Source organism: Galleria mellonella, unplaced genomic scaffold, assembly GCF_026898425.1.
Source record: "Galleria mellonella isolate WM207_F2 unplaced genomic scaffold, CSIRO_AGI_GalMel_v1 utg35, whole genome shotgun sequence".
In the NCBI taxonomy this organism is placed as follows: Eukaryota; Metazoa; Arthropoda; class Insecta; order Lepidoptera; family Pyralidae; genus Galleria; species Galleria mellonella.
This window is the reverse complement of record NW_026442082.1, coordinates 5,040,491-5,059,754: the sequence shown is the minus strand read 5'-3', so window position 1 is coordinate 5,059,754 and position 19,264 is coordinate 5,040,491. Positions and strand designations below refer to the sequence as shown.

General features: G+C 35.7%; 1 protein-coding gene across 3 annotated transcripts in view; it reads right to left on the bottom strand.

Moving 5' to 3' along the window:
• LOC113517162 (octopamine receptor beta-2R) overlaps positions 1-19,264 on the bottom strand; it is a 247,966-nt gene that overhangs the window by 171,810 nt on the left and 56,892 nt on the right. For all 3 annotated transcript variants that reach the window (XM_052896836.1, XM_052896834.1, XM_052896835.1), the window contains one exon: positions 6,638-6,706. The gene's annotated coding sequence lies outside the window, so the exon portion shown is untranslated. The remainder of the gene's footprint in view (positions 1-6,637; positions 6,707-19,264) is intronic.

Here is a 19,264-nt window from a genome sequence, read left to right as displayed (position 1 = left end):
AATATTTTTCCCAAAAAGAGCATGAGTCGATAAATAATAATAAAAAAATTATCTTCCATTCTGATATAGTACAGCATATCTAGCTGTCAAATTAACATAAGGAATTAATTTTTTTGGTCATTTTCTACCAATATTTCTTTGGTATCAGTGTATTGTATATCCACAGATAAATGTTGTATTCGATGTCACTCTAGAACGGTCGTAAAACGAAAACAACCCCTATTAAATTCCATAGTAAAAGTAATAAAAACAAACAAATAAACTTATTTTCATTGTTGGCAGCGAATAAAATAGAGTGTAAACTCGATAGGGTGAAACGAATAGATTGCATTCTTTTTAGTGCTTAACAACTATTGACAAATTATATAGCCAATAAATGGCGTTAGTGATAAATGTTTAGATATATTTTTTATAAGAATTGTTAACATTGTTCATGCACCACATTCACCAGAGGGAGACTTTGTACAAAAGTCGATTGCTTGGGTACCTCTGTCCCATTCGTGTTTCAACCGTAAAGCAGTTGTGTTTGCATGGCTGTGATTCGGTTTGAAGGGTGAGTCCTCAGGAATGGCAACGCATGGGAGGTATCATGGGCGAAACAGTATACTCTGTTATGTCCATGGTACTGCTGATATCTATAGGCGACGGTTACCACTTTCCATCAGGTGGGCCGTCAGCTTGTTTGCCATTCTAAGTTGTATAAAAAAAAAGATGGAAGGAAACATAACTTTTGTCACATCTCTGTTTCTGCCGTGAAGCATCTGAGCGTGCATGGGAATGTTTCATCGTAAAGTATGGTACATGGCAGTGATATTACTAGATACAGAGCTTTAAGACCTTAATTCTCAAAATGGGCAACCTCTGGGGGTATACCATAAGAATTGCGGAGTATTCTGCGATATATATCTGCGTGGTTGCTGTTCATGTCTATAGGCGATAGTTATCACTTCTCAAAAGGAGGGTTTAGAGGCTTAAAAAATTAAATAAGAGCGTTCAATTTAAAAACCGAAGCGGTTTTTAAATTGACGTCGAATTTGTGTTAATTGCTAAAAACAATTTAATAGTTTTTAATAATTTTAATGGATTATTCTAAAAGTAGATAGATATGTGTTAGCGAATTAAAATATTAATTATGCAACAAGATTCTTATAAATTTATTTATTTTATACGAAAAAAATTGTCTATAATTATATTTTTATTTTATTTTTTATTTTATTTTTTATTTTATTTTATTTTATACAAAAATCCACAGCTCTTAAAAAATAACTTACATGCTAAGTCTCTTATGAATACAGCCAATAACGGATTTTACTTATACAAACAAAAATTTTGATTCCATAGCGAGGTAGGCAAGTTAGAGTGGGTGTATGCAAGTAATATAAGCACATGTATGAAAGGAACCCATATATAATATTATAATAATAAAATTTTAGATTTTGTTTTACAAAAACAAACGCCGATTTTAATAGTACCAAAATCAATTATTTTGATTTGAAAACGAAACTACTGAACTGTTTTTGATAAAATTTCTGAAAGTATATCATTTCAAATAAATAAGAATCTTTCAAATTTCTTTTACAATTGACTGTATAAAGGCCGGAATTATGAGATAAACAACATAAAAGTACAATTAAATCGAGAACTCCCTATTTTTTTAAGTCACTTGAAAAAGTATTTAAAGACTTTGGAAGCAAAATATAAAATAAGAACAGAAATATCCTACACAGACAACTTACGTATAGTCTCCATCTAGTATAAATTTTATCAATGTAATAATTTCTTTAAAAATTCTTTCTTATATCAGGAACACAGAATTTTTATGTACACGTATCACATCTCCACATTTAGAATTAACAGAATTTTTCATCGTGCCTCCCACCAAATTGTTTATAATTACTCCTCTCCATCCAAAGGTTGCCTGGAGGAGATCGCTTTTAGCGATAAGGTCGCCCGTTGTTTCTCATTGTGATTATTTCTTGTAATTGTTTATATTTATAATAAGTTTACTATTGAAATTTTTTGGAGGAAACAATAAAGAGTATCTATCTATCTATCTATCTATAGAAATGCACTATCCACTATTAGCTATTACAAAATCGACAAAACATTATAGATACTTCCTTCTTTAAACGATGCAGTGGTAACAAGACACCGTAACATTTATATTCATTTATATGACTAACTCAATGAGTTCGTCCCTGACTATATGGTCGGAATAGATCTATTGTAATACTATACCCACTTTATTAGTTCGGGTCAGACAATGAGCGCTAAAAACTTGAGAATGTATCACCAGTTACATGCCATTTTACCTTAAATTAGGGGGGGAAGGGTTTGGTAGTAATCCAGACTGTCAGTCCCATCTCTAGTAGTTTCTCCTGTATGTATGTACATTAATCATTTTAAAATATCCTTTTTTTTCTATTAATTTCTTTTTCAGTATTAATATTTTTTTTGTTGTGCCTTAACCAAACACAATTTTAGTTATTCCTCTCCATCCAAAGGTTGCCTGGAAGAGATCGCTATTCAGCGATAAGGCCGCCCATTGTTGCCTCTTTATCTTGCTTTTATATAATTAAGTTTATGTAATTAAGCGTTCATTTTGTTTATGTACATATTGTTCTTTATAAACTTTATCATTCTTTAAAGGGAACAATAGTTTTCAAGTATTCATTCGTAAGAATGACTTTATGAATAAGATTTGTTTTGATATGATTTTTTTTTATACCATTGAGGTGGCAAACAAGCATACGGCCCACCTGATGGTAAGTGGTTTGATCTTGATACGCCATTTACAAGTAATCTATTTCTTTTTTGTTTCAAATATAATAAAATCGTAACTAGACAATGTTTGTACAAAGGACTTCTTTAATTTTTCTACTTTTAAAATCCACGTATACGAAGTAATGGGTAAAGTTAAGTTATAAATGAGAAAGTTAGTAAAAATTTTAATATTCAAACAGTTGCACAGATGGGAATGAAATTCGGTATATTCATATATTTATACTCGACTATATATATTATTCAACTATACTAAATTAATTTATTAATAATTATTATTTTATTTATTTATTCTTGCAACAACTTAAATACAATATACAAAAAAATAAATGAAAAACAATTCGCATTTGTTTTACGTATGAATATACGTGTGTATTCGTGTGTTAGTGTGTGTGTGTCTGTGTATGTGTGAGTGCGTGCGTGCGTATATGCGTGCGTACGCGTGACGTGCGTGTGTGTTTATATTTGAATTATGAACATACGACACTTTTGTCTTTAAAACGGCGTATCATAATTTTATTGTTTATTCGAATAATTCATCAAATAATAAGAACGATAACTTTTTTTTTAATGTCCGTAGAAGTTTCCAGTGAAGAAAAATATAGGAATTAGTGCCCAGCAGACGCAAAAACCCTAGTTTTCTTGTTTCAATACAAACTGTTCTTATTCGATATGGACTGCTACAGTTCAATGGGTTTTGACAGAATTATGTGTGTAGGGTCAGCTGTCAACTAGTGTAAAATAAATTGTTGTGTGTATTTTGTTGCGTTGTTGTTTGCGAGTTGCGAGGAACAACCTTGATATAATAAATAAAACGTAATCCTTAAAACAGTATTTAGACACATTTCTCACCATTGTGGTGAACGTAAATTTTCCCATGTTGGGCAAAGGGATTGTTAATAGTGAGGTCTAAGAGTCCCATTACTACAATGTACCCTATCAGATTGATCTCCACGCGGTTCCCCCAAGAAATTATCATGATTAATTCTTCTCGAATTCTTCACAATGGGTTAACAGGGAGTTCACCCTCATACCTTACAGCCTAAATGGTCGCGTACAACGCGGTTTCAGAGATGTTTTCTCCCACGAACACTCAGGTTATGGAATGAGCTCCCTGCCGAGGTTTTCCCAAGAGACTACAGCATGGGGTTCTTCAAAAATGGGGTAAAGAGGCTTCTTCAGGGTCGGCAACGCGCGCGTAATACCTCTGGTATTGCAGACGTTCATAGGCTACGGTAACCGCTTACTATCAGGTGGGCCGTATGCTTGTTTGCCACCTCAGTGGTATAAAAAAAAATACCTGGCTCCATTCTCCCCTATCATCGATCACTAGTGTCCCGCCAGCATATGCCGATATTGCAGGTGAGGTTTCCATTCCATGACCACCAAAAAAACTCTTGCCATGCCCATATGTCATTAAGAATGATTTGAATCCTATATTTCATAAAAAAGTCTACAATCGTCATTGAGTTCAATTTAATCAATAAAGTTTTTCGTCACTAGAGATGTCATTAGGAATTTTAATTGACACGCACATTTCTGATTGCCTGAACTGTAACACACGACTTTTGGTGTTCAAAAGTTGATGTTGTCAGAGCGATGACATCTCGGTTAGATAACGTTCAACTTCGATCTGAAGATCCATGCCAAAACATTTACTATATTTTATGTACTATTTACTATATATTTATTTACTATATTTATTACATGTTTATATTTACAATGTTAATTTCTATTCCTACATTTGTATACTTTAAGTACAAGATTTATGTACCACCATATTTAGAATATTGTATGTATTTTGCATGATTAGAACCATGAAGTTTTAGATGTGTTATTTTTTCAATATCAGTGTATTGCTCACGATGTAACACCTAATAATAGGTATATAAATTCCTATTTTTAATTAACTATCATATTTTGCTTCCACCAACTCACAATTTCTGTCAGACATTCAATGGTTGACTGGAAGAAATCTCTTTTGAGGGATTTAAATCGTGGATTGAGCTCCCTGTCCAGATTTTCTCTAAAGACTTTTTTATGCAACTTAGAATGGCAAACAAGCTGACGGCCAACCTGATGGAAAGTGGTAACCATCGCCTATAGACATGAGCAGCACCATGGATCTAACAGAGTATAATGTTTCGCTCATAAGTATGGGGTTCTTCAAAAATAGTATAATAAGGTTTCTTTAACGTCAGCAATGCATTAGCTAATAGCACCAACTACATAATTGAAAATATGCAGAAGCTTCAAGTAGGTCAGTGATCTAAGAAGAGCTATACTTGGAGATTTTTTCGGGTGTAGAAATCGAAATGAGGATATTCGTAGAAGAACCAAACTTGCTATCATAGACAGAAGGATAAGCAAGCTGAAGTTGCAATGGGCTGGTCGCATAGCCTGAAGAAACGACAATCGAAGAAGTAAAAAGGCGACATTTCTGTACAGGAAACGCAGTGCAGTATGTTCTCCTACTACATAGAACGACGAGATTAAATATTACAGGGAGTCGGTAGACGTAAGAAACTCGAGACCGTTTCTTATGCCATTCTATGGGGGAGGCCTATGTTCTATCATATCATCATAATATCAGCTTTTAACTGTACTGCTGAACATAAGCTTCCACTAAGGAAGGGTTTTGCTAGTAGTTACAAAACCCTCCCTTAGTTCTACTAGTTATGCTTGGCAGGCGGATTGGCAACCGCAGTTAGGCTTTAGAGATGTTTTAAGAGAGACACTGCTGCCCATCCCTCGCCCTCCCTTAGTTGCCTCTTACGACGTCCACGGAAAGGAAGGGGTGGCCTATTCTATGCGGAATCACACGGGAAATAATGACAGATATGATGTTAAATAGCACCAAACCATCTAGTTACCTCAAAAAACAGAAGGAGAAAGTCTCTTCTTTACGCTGTAGCAAGTACTTTATTTAATGTATTCCTTTACATATACAGTTTCCATCAGATTCCATCAGATGCGTGTACTAGCAAGGGCTTGCGTCAACATTTGCTCCTCAAACACACAGCCAATATCATAGCTTCGGGACTGTGCTTTCCGTTCAAATATTTTTTGGAGCGTTCCCCTATCGAACGCTACGTGCGTACTTGTACGTGAAACCTGTGCTGTATTTTTGTATTTATCGTTTTTTTTTTTTTACCATTAAAGATTCTCGCGATTGATCACGATCTCGGCTGATGGAACGTGATGATGTGGTCTAAGATGGAGCTCGTGGACCTACAAGTAGCCTATTTACATTTGCCTTAAATTGATGCGGATTATATGTGAATTGAAAAACATAAGCAGGGAGAGAGAGAGAGTGTGTATTCTCATCGTATTATTATAGTATCTACGGGGTAATATTGAAGTTTTTAAGGAGTGTTTGCATGGCTGAGATTCGATTTGAAGGGTGGGATATGGCGTGAGTTTACTTGGTACAGAGGAATAACACCTGAGTCCTCAGGAATGGCAATGAATTGGGGGTAGTATGGGCGAAACAGTATAACTCTGTTATGTCCATGGTACTGCTCATGTCTATAGGCGACGGTTACCACTTTCCATCAGGTGGGCCGTTAGCTTGTTTGCCATTTCAAGTAGTATAAAAAAATATTATAGTTTTAATCATATTATTAAAGTGAATGTAGTGAGTATAGAATGCTACTTTACTCTTTAATTTATAGATCATTTTAAACTTTTTTATATGTAAAAACAACTCGATTGTTACATATAAAAAATTTTGGCGACATTTCTTATATTTTATATTTAAAGAAGCAAGTATGTACTTTTTACCTGTAAAGGCTTTTACGTCACATTAAGTCCTGATTGTGTATTTAAAATTTATAAATAGTAAAAAATAACATACCTGTCACAGTTTGCTACCGATGGTAATGAAGTTACAGCATTAATACCGAAAAATACAGCAGCGGAAATCCTGAAACAAACATAGCAATAATTACATTGCGTTTCATATAGCAAATGTTGAATTAAATGGTAAATATTATGAGGGGAAATGGATTGCCTGTTATGAGGACTAGCAATATATAATATACTAGTGACCCGCCCCGGCTTCTCACGGGTGCACATTACATCACATCACATTAGAAATCTCTAAAATTATCAGTGTTTCTTTACTGTATTATGCATGTATTATACATATAAACTGACTGACTGACTGAGCTAATTTGCTATAGCTAGTTGCAGTTGGGTCCCACAAAATAAAAATCACTTTAATTGTGTCAAAACCAGTTATTTAGAATAATCTTTTTTTTTATACAACTGAGAATGGCAAACAATCTGACTGCCCACCTGATGGAAAGCCCACCATTCATGTTTCAACCGTGAAGCAGTTGTGTTTGCATGGCTGTGTTTCGGTTTGAAGGGTGGGATATGACGTGAATGGAATAACACCTGAGTCCTCAGGAATGGCAACGCATGGGGGCTATCAAGGGCGAAACAGTATACTCTGTTATGTCCATGGTATTGCTCATGTCTATAGGCAACGGTTACCACTTTCCATCAGGTGGACTGACAGCTTGTTTGGCATTCTAAGTTGTAGAAAAAAATATATTACAAGCGTAAAAGTCTACAGTAATCCCGTATACCATCAGATAGATCGTATGCCTCTTTCCCATCATAGTAATATAAAAAAAAGAAACCAAAAATAAAAACACACTTTAATTTCGTGTAACACAGAAAAAGCCGAGAACAGCCTTATTATTTGAAGAAAGCATATTATTATCCGTACATACAAGCGAAGCAAACAAGTGAATAAACATAATACAATTGTCAGATAGACAGACATTTCCGCCATCTTCTATCTTGTCGCCAAAACATATCGATACATTATAATAAATACAATTGTATCTCTACCTTGACCCACTTACAGAACTAACCAATCTTCACAATCAGAGGCACTTCATATCGATTCAGTGTTCGGAGGCAATTCACCCGTGTCACGATGACACCTCATAAAACGTCAATCATCAGTGTTCGAGTGCTGTATGGGAATGCGAAGATGGTGTGAACTTGATGAGTAGATGTGTAGGTAAATTATTTGTATTTTGCAATATAATTACATTAATTCATCAGTCATTCATCATCATTTCAGCCACTATCCGTCCACTTCTAGATATAAACGATTTCTGGATATAATTTACCAGAGGGAGACTTTGTACAAAAGTCGATTGCTTGTGTATCTCTGTTCCATTCGTGTTTCTACCGTGAAGCAGTTGTGTTTGCATGGCTGTGTTTCAGTTTGAAGGGTGGGATATAGCGTGAATTTACTGGGTACGGAGGAATAACACCTGAGTCCTCAGGAGTGGCAACGCGCGAGGGGCATCATGGGCGAAACAGTATACTCTGTTATGTCCATGGTACTGCTCATGTCTATAGACGACGGTTACTACTTTCCATCTGGTGGACCGTCAGCTTGTTTGCCATTCTAAGTCGTATAAAAAAATAATAAGCTTCCCCCATAGACTGCCATAAAGAACGGTCCTGAGCCACCTGCATCCACTGACTCCCTGCAATGCATTTCAGGTCGTCACTCCATCTAGTCGGGGGTCGTTCTACACTGCATTTGCCTGTACGCTATCGCCACTCAAGAACCTTAATATACCTTTTTTGAAGAACCCCATATTGTAATTTCTAGGGAAAACTTCCACAGTAAAATATAAAAAAATTAATTAATTAAACTACTCGTAATCTATTTAACTTAACCTATTAATTTCTATCAATACCTTATTCAATAACCTGCCTCAACAATATCTGAAGATTGAAAAAAATATTAATATTGAAAAATATATTTTATTTCTTTATATTATTATTGTTTGACTCGAGTGCCACTTCGACCCTTTTCAAATGTCTGATGTGAATTATTAAGTGAATTATTTAGTAGAACCTATATTATACATTCAATATATATGTGGATCGTTTATTGGTAATTATGTCAAGGTTTTATTATTCTATTTAAATTTTTATATATATATATATAAATTAATATAAATTTTTCGATATTTGTTACTGAAATTTGTTTAGTATAATAAACCTGTTTGCAAAATATCGTCATAGTCGTAGAATACTGACGGATCTTTATATGTAATATTTGTCAGATCCGTCAGTATTCTACGACTATGACGATATAGTCACATAGAACACCTCGTCATAGTCGTAGAATACTGACGGATCTTTATATGTAATATTTGTCAGATCCGTCAGTAGTCTACGACTATGACGATATAGTCACATAGAACACCTCGTCATAGTCGTAGAATACTGACGGATCTTTATATGTAATATTTGTCAGATCCGTGAGTATTCTACGACTGTGACGATATGCTGGTTCTTGTTATGTATATATTATTTATTAATTATATTATTTGTAAGTAAAATTGCCGTCTGTTGACTTGATGTATTGTATGCATTTTTCTTTCATTTTAATTGTTTATTAATTCTCTTTTTTATAAAAAACTACAATTGTCAAAGTATACAAAAAGGTTAATTTTGAACAAAACCTTTAAGAAAAGAGCATATTCCTTTTTAAAAGGCCGGCAGCACACCTTCAAACCCGTTGGTGTTGTGGGTGACCACTTACGATCGGGTGAGCCGAATGCTCGTTTGCTCGTGTTGTAAAAAAAAAAAGTTCAATATATAGGTATTGGGGGGAAAGAGATTGTTAGCAATGGAGTTTGGCAGTCCCATTGCTAGCAATATGCCCTTTTATGAATTATGAATTGTTCACGATGGTTTTCAGGGAGAACCACGAGGAGGTCGACCTGACAGGGCATATTGCTAGCAATGTAATCCCCGTTACTAACAATCCCTTCTCCCTAGTTCTAGTGTATATTTTAAGTCAATTTAGTGTCAATTTTACGATGTTGTTATTTTTGTGTTCGCATGTTACTCTCAAAGTAATTTTTAGCAAAGCCCATTTTGTGTTATAAAACCTTTTTACAAGTTATTACTTAAAAATTTTTAACGAGAAATGATACCATTTATACATATTTTTAATATAATACTTCAGAAGGTCTTCAGCTTTCTAATTAAGTATTTTATAATCTCCAAGCTTCTCAATTCCAGACGACGGTAATGCGGTACTGTTTAATGGCAGAAAAGGAAGAAATTGTAAAAAATATAGACAGTTATAAATATATTTTACAGAACTACCAGAGGGCCTTTGTACAAAAGTCGTTTGCTTGTGCACCTCTGTTTCATTCGTGTTTCTACCGGGAAACAGTTGTGTTTGCATGGCTGTGTGTTTTGGTTTGAAGGGTGGGATATGGCGTGAATTTACTGGGTACACAGGAATAACACCTGAGTCCACAGGAATGGCAACGCATTGGGGGTATCATGGGCGAAACAGTACACTCAACAGATCCATGGTACTGCTCATGTCTATAGGCGACGGTTACCACTTTCCATAAGGTGGGCCGTCAGCTTATTTGCCATTCTAAGTTGCATAAAAAAAAAGAACTAGGTGTTATTTTGCGGAAGACCACATCGCTGATTACTTGATTAGAATTATTTGGTTTAATTCCGCTACCATTAGTATGAATGCGAGTGTCAATACTTGAAAATTTACTGTTATTATTATTACCAGAAGTTCTACAACCCTTCATATTAGCCATCGATCTCCGACCGCCATTCCGTCCACGCACATTTTGCGGCGTGTATTTTAAAAAAGTTATTATTAGCTTTATCATTATATTAGGCCGTGTGGTCCCGGCATAGAATAGGCCAATCCTTCCTCTCACATGAGTGTCGTAAAAGGCGACTAAGGGAATTTACTATTAGTCGCCTTTTACGATACCCGTGGGAAAAAAGGCTGGCACATTCTACACTAGGACCACACAGCTCGCATAGCAATCTGTATTTGCTTGTAAAATATTTTTTTTAATGGGTGATAAAGTAATGGTAACCCCGTCTACGCTATCGGTATACGCTGGCGAGGCACCAGTGAGGGATGATAGGTGACGATGAAAGCAGATCAGTTAGCCCATCGTGACAAATTACACTAGAATTAACCACGATGGTTTCTAGCTGGAACCCGTGGAGGTTAACCTGATAGGATGTATTGCTAACAACGGGTCAGTTAGACCCCATTGCTAACAATCCCTTTCCCCCAAACTAATGAATAAGGATTTGAATTAGTTTCTCATATCCTAACTTAAGAAATGAGGGGAAAGGGATTGTTAGTAATGGGGACAAATAACCCCATTACTAGCAATATACCTAGTCAGGTCGACCTCCACCTGGTTCCCCTTGGAAACCATTGTGGCTAATTCTAATTGAATTCGTCAGAATGGGCTAAATGACCTGCTTTCAGCCTCATCAGTCATCTATCACTGGTGCCCCGCCAGTGTATACCGATAGCGCAGACGGGGTTACCATACCATTATCATCCATTAAAAAAAACCTTAAGAAATGGGACACTTTATATATCGATTCATGCAAGCATATCCGCGTAAAATAGCTAGTCTCAAATGAAAAATGCCAAGTATTGACGTAGGTAATTATGTGTGCTAAACATTTTTAAATCATTGTATATAAATCATTGTACTAAACGAAGATGTTTATAAAAGGAAAACTGTTATTAAACCAAATGGTTTTACGTACATGAAAAAAATATATGTAACAAAAAATGTTATTGAATGTAACAACCGAAATTCGTAAACAATGCTGCCTGGCCGTATGGTGCAATTTACAAGATAACGCGATTTAAGCATAGTTAATCATCATTCACCAGAGGGAGACTTTGTACAAAAGTCGTTTGCACCTCTGTCCCAATCGTGTTTCTATCGTAAAGCAGTTGTGTTTGCATGGCTGTGATTCGGTTTGAAGGGTGGGATATGGCGTGAATTTACAGTGAACAAACCAACACCTCAGTCCTCAGGAATGGCAACGTATGGGGGGTATTCATGGGCGAAACAGTATACTCTGTTATGTACATAGTACTGCTCATGTGTATAGGCAACGGTTACTACTTTCCATTAGGTGGCACGTCAGCTTGTTTGCCATTATAAGTTGCATAAAAAAAGAATCATAATTGAAATGGGAGAAAATTTGTTTGTGTCTGAAATGCCGAGGTTTTCCCAAGAGACTACAGCATGGGGTTCTTCAAAAGGGGGGTAAAGAGGTTTCTTCAGGGTCGGCAACGCGCGCGTAATACCTCTGGTATTGCAGGCGTTCATAGGCTACGGTAACCGCTTACCATCAGGTGGGCCGTATGCTTGTTTGCCACGTCAGTGGTATAAAAAAAAATGCGATTACACATAGAAGCATATCACTATACTTTCTAATATCGGAGTAATTTTAATGATATTTTTTTAATATAAAGCATATGTAAATGAGTCTATGAATAAATGAGTTATTATTTATTGTATGATTGATTGTAAATAGTTGTATATTTGAGTTATTTTTCTTTATGATTGACCAGTGGCAGTAATAATTACATTGTTAGCAGTATTAAGATTCTAGGTGTGATGGAACGTTAAATTTAATGACTATTATATTTTTTTATGTATATAAGTGTATTGTTTGTGTTTTGTCAACTATTTTATTGGGGCAGTTACAGGTACTCATTTCTCTCTTTTTAATCTACAAATAATCGGGGGAAAATGAATGAATTAATATGTAATATATATCTACAATATATAAGTTTCATTAATTAATTATAACAATAATTCTAGTTGACTTTATAATATGATATTACATTATTTGTTTAATAATAATAATAATACTTTTATTTCAAACTTTTGATCCATTAGTATTCATTTAGTAATGAAGTACCGCGTTCATGATTTTCTGTTCGTCCCAAAAGTTAACTGGTAGAGAATGCTACTAGCAATAAGTATGTCTTTTGTACCTTATTTTATTTAGTTCAATAAAGTTATTTAAATTAAATTCTTTAATAGTAATAATGTTCTTATAGCTAATGTCAGTAAATATGACAATATGTAAAAAATAAATTTCGAATAACTACCCAAATCGCCATTAACTCATAAATTGAACCACACACTGCTAACTTATTTATCAACATGGCTGTCAGTCGCGTTACAGACGTATGACACATTGTATACAGTGGACTTTTGTCTGAAATCATTGTCACGAGGCCAATGATTTGCCTGTCATTTTGTCAATGAGCTCCAAAGTAGTGGGTCCATGATTTTGTGTACAGTAATGAAGATTCATTAGTATCAATCAACAAATCATTTATATAGTTATTTTCTGTTTAAATTGGTAACACTTGTAACTCGTACTGGATGTACAGTGTCGATTAATGAGGTTAAGCAACGTTGAGTGTGGCACTATTTTGGATGGGTGACCACATATGACAATTATTACCTTACTTTGTTCGTCTTGAAATTAAGCAAAGAATAAGTACTGGTGAGCTTGTATGAATATTGATCATTATTGCAGTGTGGTCCCGGCATAGAAGAGATCACTCCTTTTCCCGTAGGTATCGTAAGAGGCGAGTAAGGGACCTTAATGGTCGAACGATGGGCAGCAGCGACCCTCCCTTAAAAATATCAGCAAAGCCTAACTTCGATTGTCAACCTGCCTGCCAAACAACTAAACAAACGCCCCTCTAGGGAGAGGTCTACGTTCAGCAGTGGACAGTTAACGGCTGATATGACGATGATTTGATGATGAAAAAGTAGAAAACGTAAAAACAGATATATTTTTTTTTACAACACAGGGGGCAAACGAGCATGCTACTCACCTGATGGTAAGTGACTACCGCCGCCCATGATCATCTACAACACCAGCGGCACTGCAAGTGTGCTGCCGGCCTTTTAAAAAGGAATATAAAATATATAGAATATAAAGATAGATAGATAGATACTCTTTATTGTTTCCTCCAAAACATTACAATAGTAAACTTATTATAAATATAAACAATTACAAGAAATAATCACAGTGAGGAAACAATGGGCGACCTTATCGCTAAAAGCGATCTCTTCCAGCCAACCTTTGGATGGAGAGGTGTAATTATAAACAATTTGATCGGAGACACGATGAAATTCTATTATTTATAAAATATAGAGATGTAATACATATAATAATATGTGTATATTGTATGATTAAATATAATGTAATTAATTTAATTTTGTTTGTTTAAAAATTGTACACTGCTGTATCCGCTGACATTGATGCCCCTTTCCACTTTGGGTGTTGCTGGAAGAAAACTCTATTAGAGTTAAGCTCGCCTTTGTACAATTAAATTACCTCTGTTATATTCTTATAACTATTGTGTACAATAAAGAATTAAATAAATAAATAAATTATGTTATTCATTCGAATATAGATAAAACTCAAGTTAACATGTAGCAAATAATAATCTTCTAACAGGAAAGTCACGTACGGAATAAAAACATAGGATAAACACTATACAATGGTGTGATTTATCAGAATTCATTTTAACATAACCTTCAAGAAAAGAGCATATTCCTTTTTAAAAGGCCGGCAGCACACCTGCAATGCCGTAGGTGTTGTGGGTGACCATGGGCGGCGGTAGTCACTTACCATCAGGTGAGCCGCATGCTCGTTTGCCCCCTGTGTTGTAAAAAAAAATATATCTGTTTTTACGTTTTCTACTTTTTCATCATCAAATCATCGTCATATCAGCCGTTAACTGTCCACTGCTGAACGTAGACCTCTCCCTAGAGGGGCGTTTGTTTGCCATTTTAAGTTGCATATAAAATCTTCTTTTTCTTAATGTCTGCAGAGGTATTACCATCAGTGTTACACTTTTTTTATACAACTTAGAATGACAGGGTACAGAGGAATAACACCTGAGTCCTCAGGAATGGCAACGCAGGGTGGGTATCATGGGCGAAACAGTATACTCTGTCATGTCCATGGCACTGCTCATGTTTATAGGCGACGGTTACCACTTTCCATCAGGTGGGCCATCAGCTTGTTTGCCATTATAAGTTGAATAAAAAAAAAAGAAATCTATCTATCTATAAATCTATCTACTTAGGTTTTAGAAAAAAAAAGTCTCTATACAGACCTATAAATATATGGATACTATAGCAGCCCTCATAATAATGCAAACGAGCCAAATCGAGTAATAGCGGCGGAACGGAGAAGGTGAGCAATTTTGGCCTTCGCGTCTATAATGACGTCGCGTCAAAATTGAATTTAACGGTGATTTTCTATTGAATCATACACTGAACAAGTTTGAATTGACTGCTAATGTGAAATACAATTTTATTATGTATACGCTTAGATCGACATTTAAGTGGTGTGTCTCGCAATAAATTTGTGAATAATTTTTGCTCTATAAAAAATTGCGATTTCAATGGTGATCTAGGTGTTATTTTGCTTAAGTTCAAATCAATAGTTGTTTAGTATTATTTTGTTTAATGCTAGCGGAATTAAACAAAATCATTCTAATCAACTAATCAGTGATTTTAATAGTGACAATACGAGTATACCAATGTGTATTGACATGTTTCGTAGATACATTAGATTGATAATATTCGAATTTCGAACATATAATCATGTGACTATGAATTATATTTTGGTTGCAATAAGTATTATCAAAATCATGCCAACCCATCTGCCAAGCATAGCAGCTACTAGCAATCCCCCCCCCCCCCACCCCTCAAGGGTGAGACCGTATATTTAGCAGCGGATAGTTAATAAGATAACGCTATGAGAATGGGGGAAAGGGATCGTTAGTAATGGAGATTGAGAATGTGTGTGTGAATGTGAGAAAGACTCTGTTTTCCGCACTTAGCCTCTCATTTGGGCCATTGTGCGTGTGAGTCGTGGCTAGTACAGCCAACCTAGCTCCGCCCAGAAGCGCAGAAGCTTCCTGGGTTCTTCACAGGCTTCACGGAGCGACCTCACCGTTCCGAGGATTTCTAAACGTTGATGGGCCACAGCCTCACATTCCAGGATTACGTGAGCAGCCGTTTCTTCAGCGTCGAAACAGCCTCGACATAGAGGGCTGTCAATGGAGATTGAGAATCCCATTGCCAGCAATATACCCAACCATGTCGACCTCCTCGCGGTTCTCCCTGGAAACTATCATGGTTAATTCCAGATGAATTCATCATGATGGCCTAACTGGCCTGTTTTCATTCTCATGTACCACCCTTCACTTACCATACCATTTTCACCCATCAAAAAAAACCCTTGTGAGAGTATTAAGAAAGTGTCTAGAGTTCCTAGGCCCTCTTTGTCATACACGACTGCGGCTTTTTTTTTTAATGAATGAAAATGAAATAATAACCTCGCCTACGGTACTGGCTAAGCACCAGTGAAGGATGACAAGTAAAAATGATGAGGCAGGCTCATTAGCCCATCGTAATGAATGGAATCCATCACGATGTTTTCCGAAGAGAATCGTAAGAAGGTCGACCTGTCAGAGTATATTGCTAGCAATGAGACTGGTAGTTTCTATTACTAACAATCCCTTCTTCAGATTGCGACTTCATGTGCCTTTTTTACAACACAGGGGGCAAACGAGCATGCGGCTCACCTGGTGGTAAGTGACTACCGTCGTCCATGATCACTCACAACACTAACAGCATTACAGGCACGCTGCCGGCCTTTTAAAAAGAAATATGCTCTTTTCTTGAAGGTTATGTTGTCGTATCGGTTCGGAAATACTACTGCTGAAAGTTTATTCCAAAGAATAGTTGTGCGTGGAAGAAAGTGCCTTGAAAAACGCACGGTGGAAGACCGCCACTCGTCCAGATGGTTAAGATGAAATTTTAGATTATGGCCTTCTGAAGCACAAACCATAAAGTATTTAAAATGACTCAAACTTGAATTAAGGCTAAGATTGGATCTCAGGTTACTTTTTCTTTTCTCCTCTACCCATAGATAGTATATATACATACAGATACAAAACAATATATATATAATAATAATAAGAGTAAATAAATATATACTACTAACTAAATTGCTACAGTTACTGACATGCGATAAGAAACACAGTTAACAATCTAAATTTAAACTGACATATCAAATTTCTATATTTAGCAAGGACCAAATATAAACACGACTCATAGACCCCATAACAAGCACGACCCTTTCACCCATTCAGTAATGTAATATATAATAGGGTACAGCAGTGTAATGTACAATGTAAATAAAATATATGCAGAGATTCCATCTGAGTCACACACGCGCTTGTCTATCGATTGGGATGTTAATGTGCTTGTAGGGTTGTCACTGTAACATTATTTTCAATCAACTTACAAGAAAATGATCAGTTACATCATTTGTAACTTAATTTTAGTAGCTAAGAGGCAGACTTTATACAAAAGTCGTTCTTTTTTATACAACTTAGAATGGCAAACAAGCTGACGCTTCACCTGATGGAAAGTGGTAACCGTCGCCTATAGACATGAGCAGTACCATGGACATAACAGAGTATACTGTTTCGCCCATGATACCCCCTATGCGTTGCCATTCCTGAGGACTCAGGTGTTATTCCTCTGTACCCAGTAAATTCACGCCATATCCCACCTTTCAAACCGAAATACAGCCATGCAAACACAACTGCTTTACGGTAAAAACACGAATGAGACAGAGGTACCCAATCAATCGAATTTTGTATAAAGTTCCCCTCAGGATGTTGGAGTTTTAATACTGGTTGTTGATACTGAGGTTTTTTAGAAGAATGTACTATTTTTATGTTTGTTCAAGTCAGATTTTTATAATTTTCTTGTTTAAAAGTCTTGTATTTTTTTCATTAAACTTATTATTTTATATCATAAATATATGTATGTTTTGTTACTGTATCCTGCTATTTACAACAGAGGATGCTGGGGGGAAAGGGATTTTTAGTAATGGAGACTGATAATCCCATTGCTAGCAATATACCCAACCAGTTCGACCTCCTCGCGGTTCCCCCTGGAAACTAACATGGTTAATTCCTGATGAATTCATCATGATGGGCTAACTGGCCTGTTTTCATTCTCATCTATTACCCTTCACTGGTGCTCCGCCAGCGTATCCCGTTAGCGCAGGCGGGGCTACCATACAATTTTCACCCATCAAAAAAAAAAAAACAGAGGATGCTGTTCTTGAATTTTTTTCCTTATTACTTTAAAAATATAATTAATTATAGCAATTTTCTTACTTTGCAATATTGACTTGCATCAAATAAATATCTTAATCTTTTTTTTTTTATTTCTTTCTTAAACGGACAATTTCATAACAACACAGTCGAACGAAATTGCTTTCAAAATATTTACCTGCTATTGCTTTGTATTATTTGTATACTCTTCTTTTGACTGACTTCTCTTGACAAAATTAATATGAGATCAAGATGTAATAAACATAGCTCTTATCTACATAGAAAAAAAAAATTAAATATATATTGGTTCAGATTAGGTAACGATATTGTGCAATATAGCGCTTCTGTTATTTTTTTTTTATGCAACTTAGAATGGCAAACAAGCTGGCCCACCTGATGGAAAGTGGTAACCGTCGCCTGTAGACATGAGCAGTACCATGGACATAACAGAATATACTGTTTCGCCCATGATACCGCCCCATGCGTTTTTTTCTTTGATAGGTGAAAATGTAGGTAAGTCGTATAAAAAAAAATCCGAATGGAGACGAAAATAATTTCGGCCAAATCACAACTAAGTAATGTGAAATCTGAAATGTGTTTTATTATGTTATGTAATAGATCGGCCAGTCGTCGTAGTCAAATGGCAGACGAGTCTTCAATGTGCAGCGTCCTTTTTTTTTCAGTAACAATTTTTTTTTTTACAACACAGGGGGCATACGAGCATGCGGCTCACCTGATGGCAAGTGACTACCGCCGCCCATGATCACCCACAACACCGGCGGCATTGCAGGTGTGCTGCCGGCCTCTTAAAAAGGAATATACTCTTTTCTTGAACGTTATGTTGTCGTATCGGTTCGGAAATCTTTCTCTATGTATGTATTTATCCATAGATTCACTCCTCGTCTAGGGGGACACAATTTTCCCTTATATTTACTTACATTGAGGAATAATTTTTTTTTCCAATTAAGGAAATATGACAATTTTCTAATTTCTTCCTTTAGACACTTCTTTCATTGGACACTATAAATAGATAATTACCATTGTTTGAAAATGCAACTGTTGATCATAATCATCATATTAGACGTCACTGTCCACTGCTGGACATAGGTCTTTTCCATAAAGTGGGATTATTTATGATTGAATGACTGAAATTTTAATAAAGTTTAAATATTGACAACCCTACGTAAAATAGATGTATTATACACATACACCTCCGATGTCGAGAGATCTCTCTGAGGTTTCAGTAGGCAAGTACAACTTGGTGATATGAATAACACATTAAAGTTATGTTTCCTTTATTATATAACTCAATAAGTAATATACCTAAGTCTGTCCTATCTATCTTTACACCAAATCATTTGCGGAGTAGGCAGAGAGAACCGAATTCAATGGACCTATATCCTTACAACATTTGCTTCCTGACTTCACTCTCATGACACGTCTTATGTG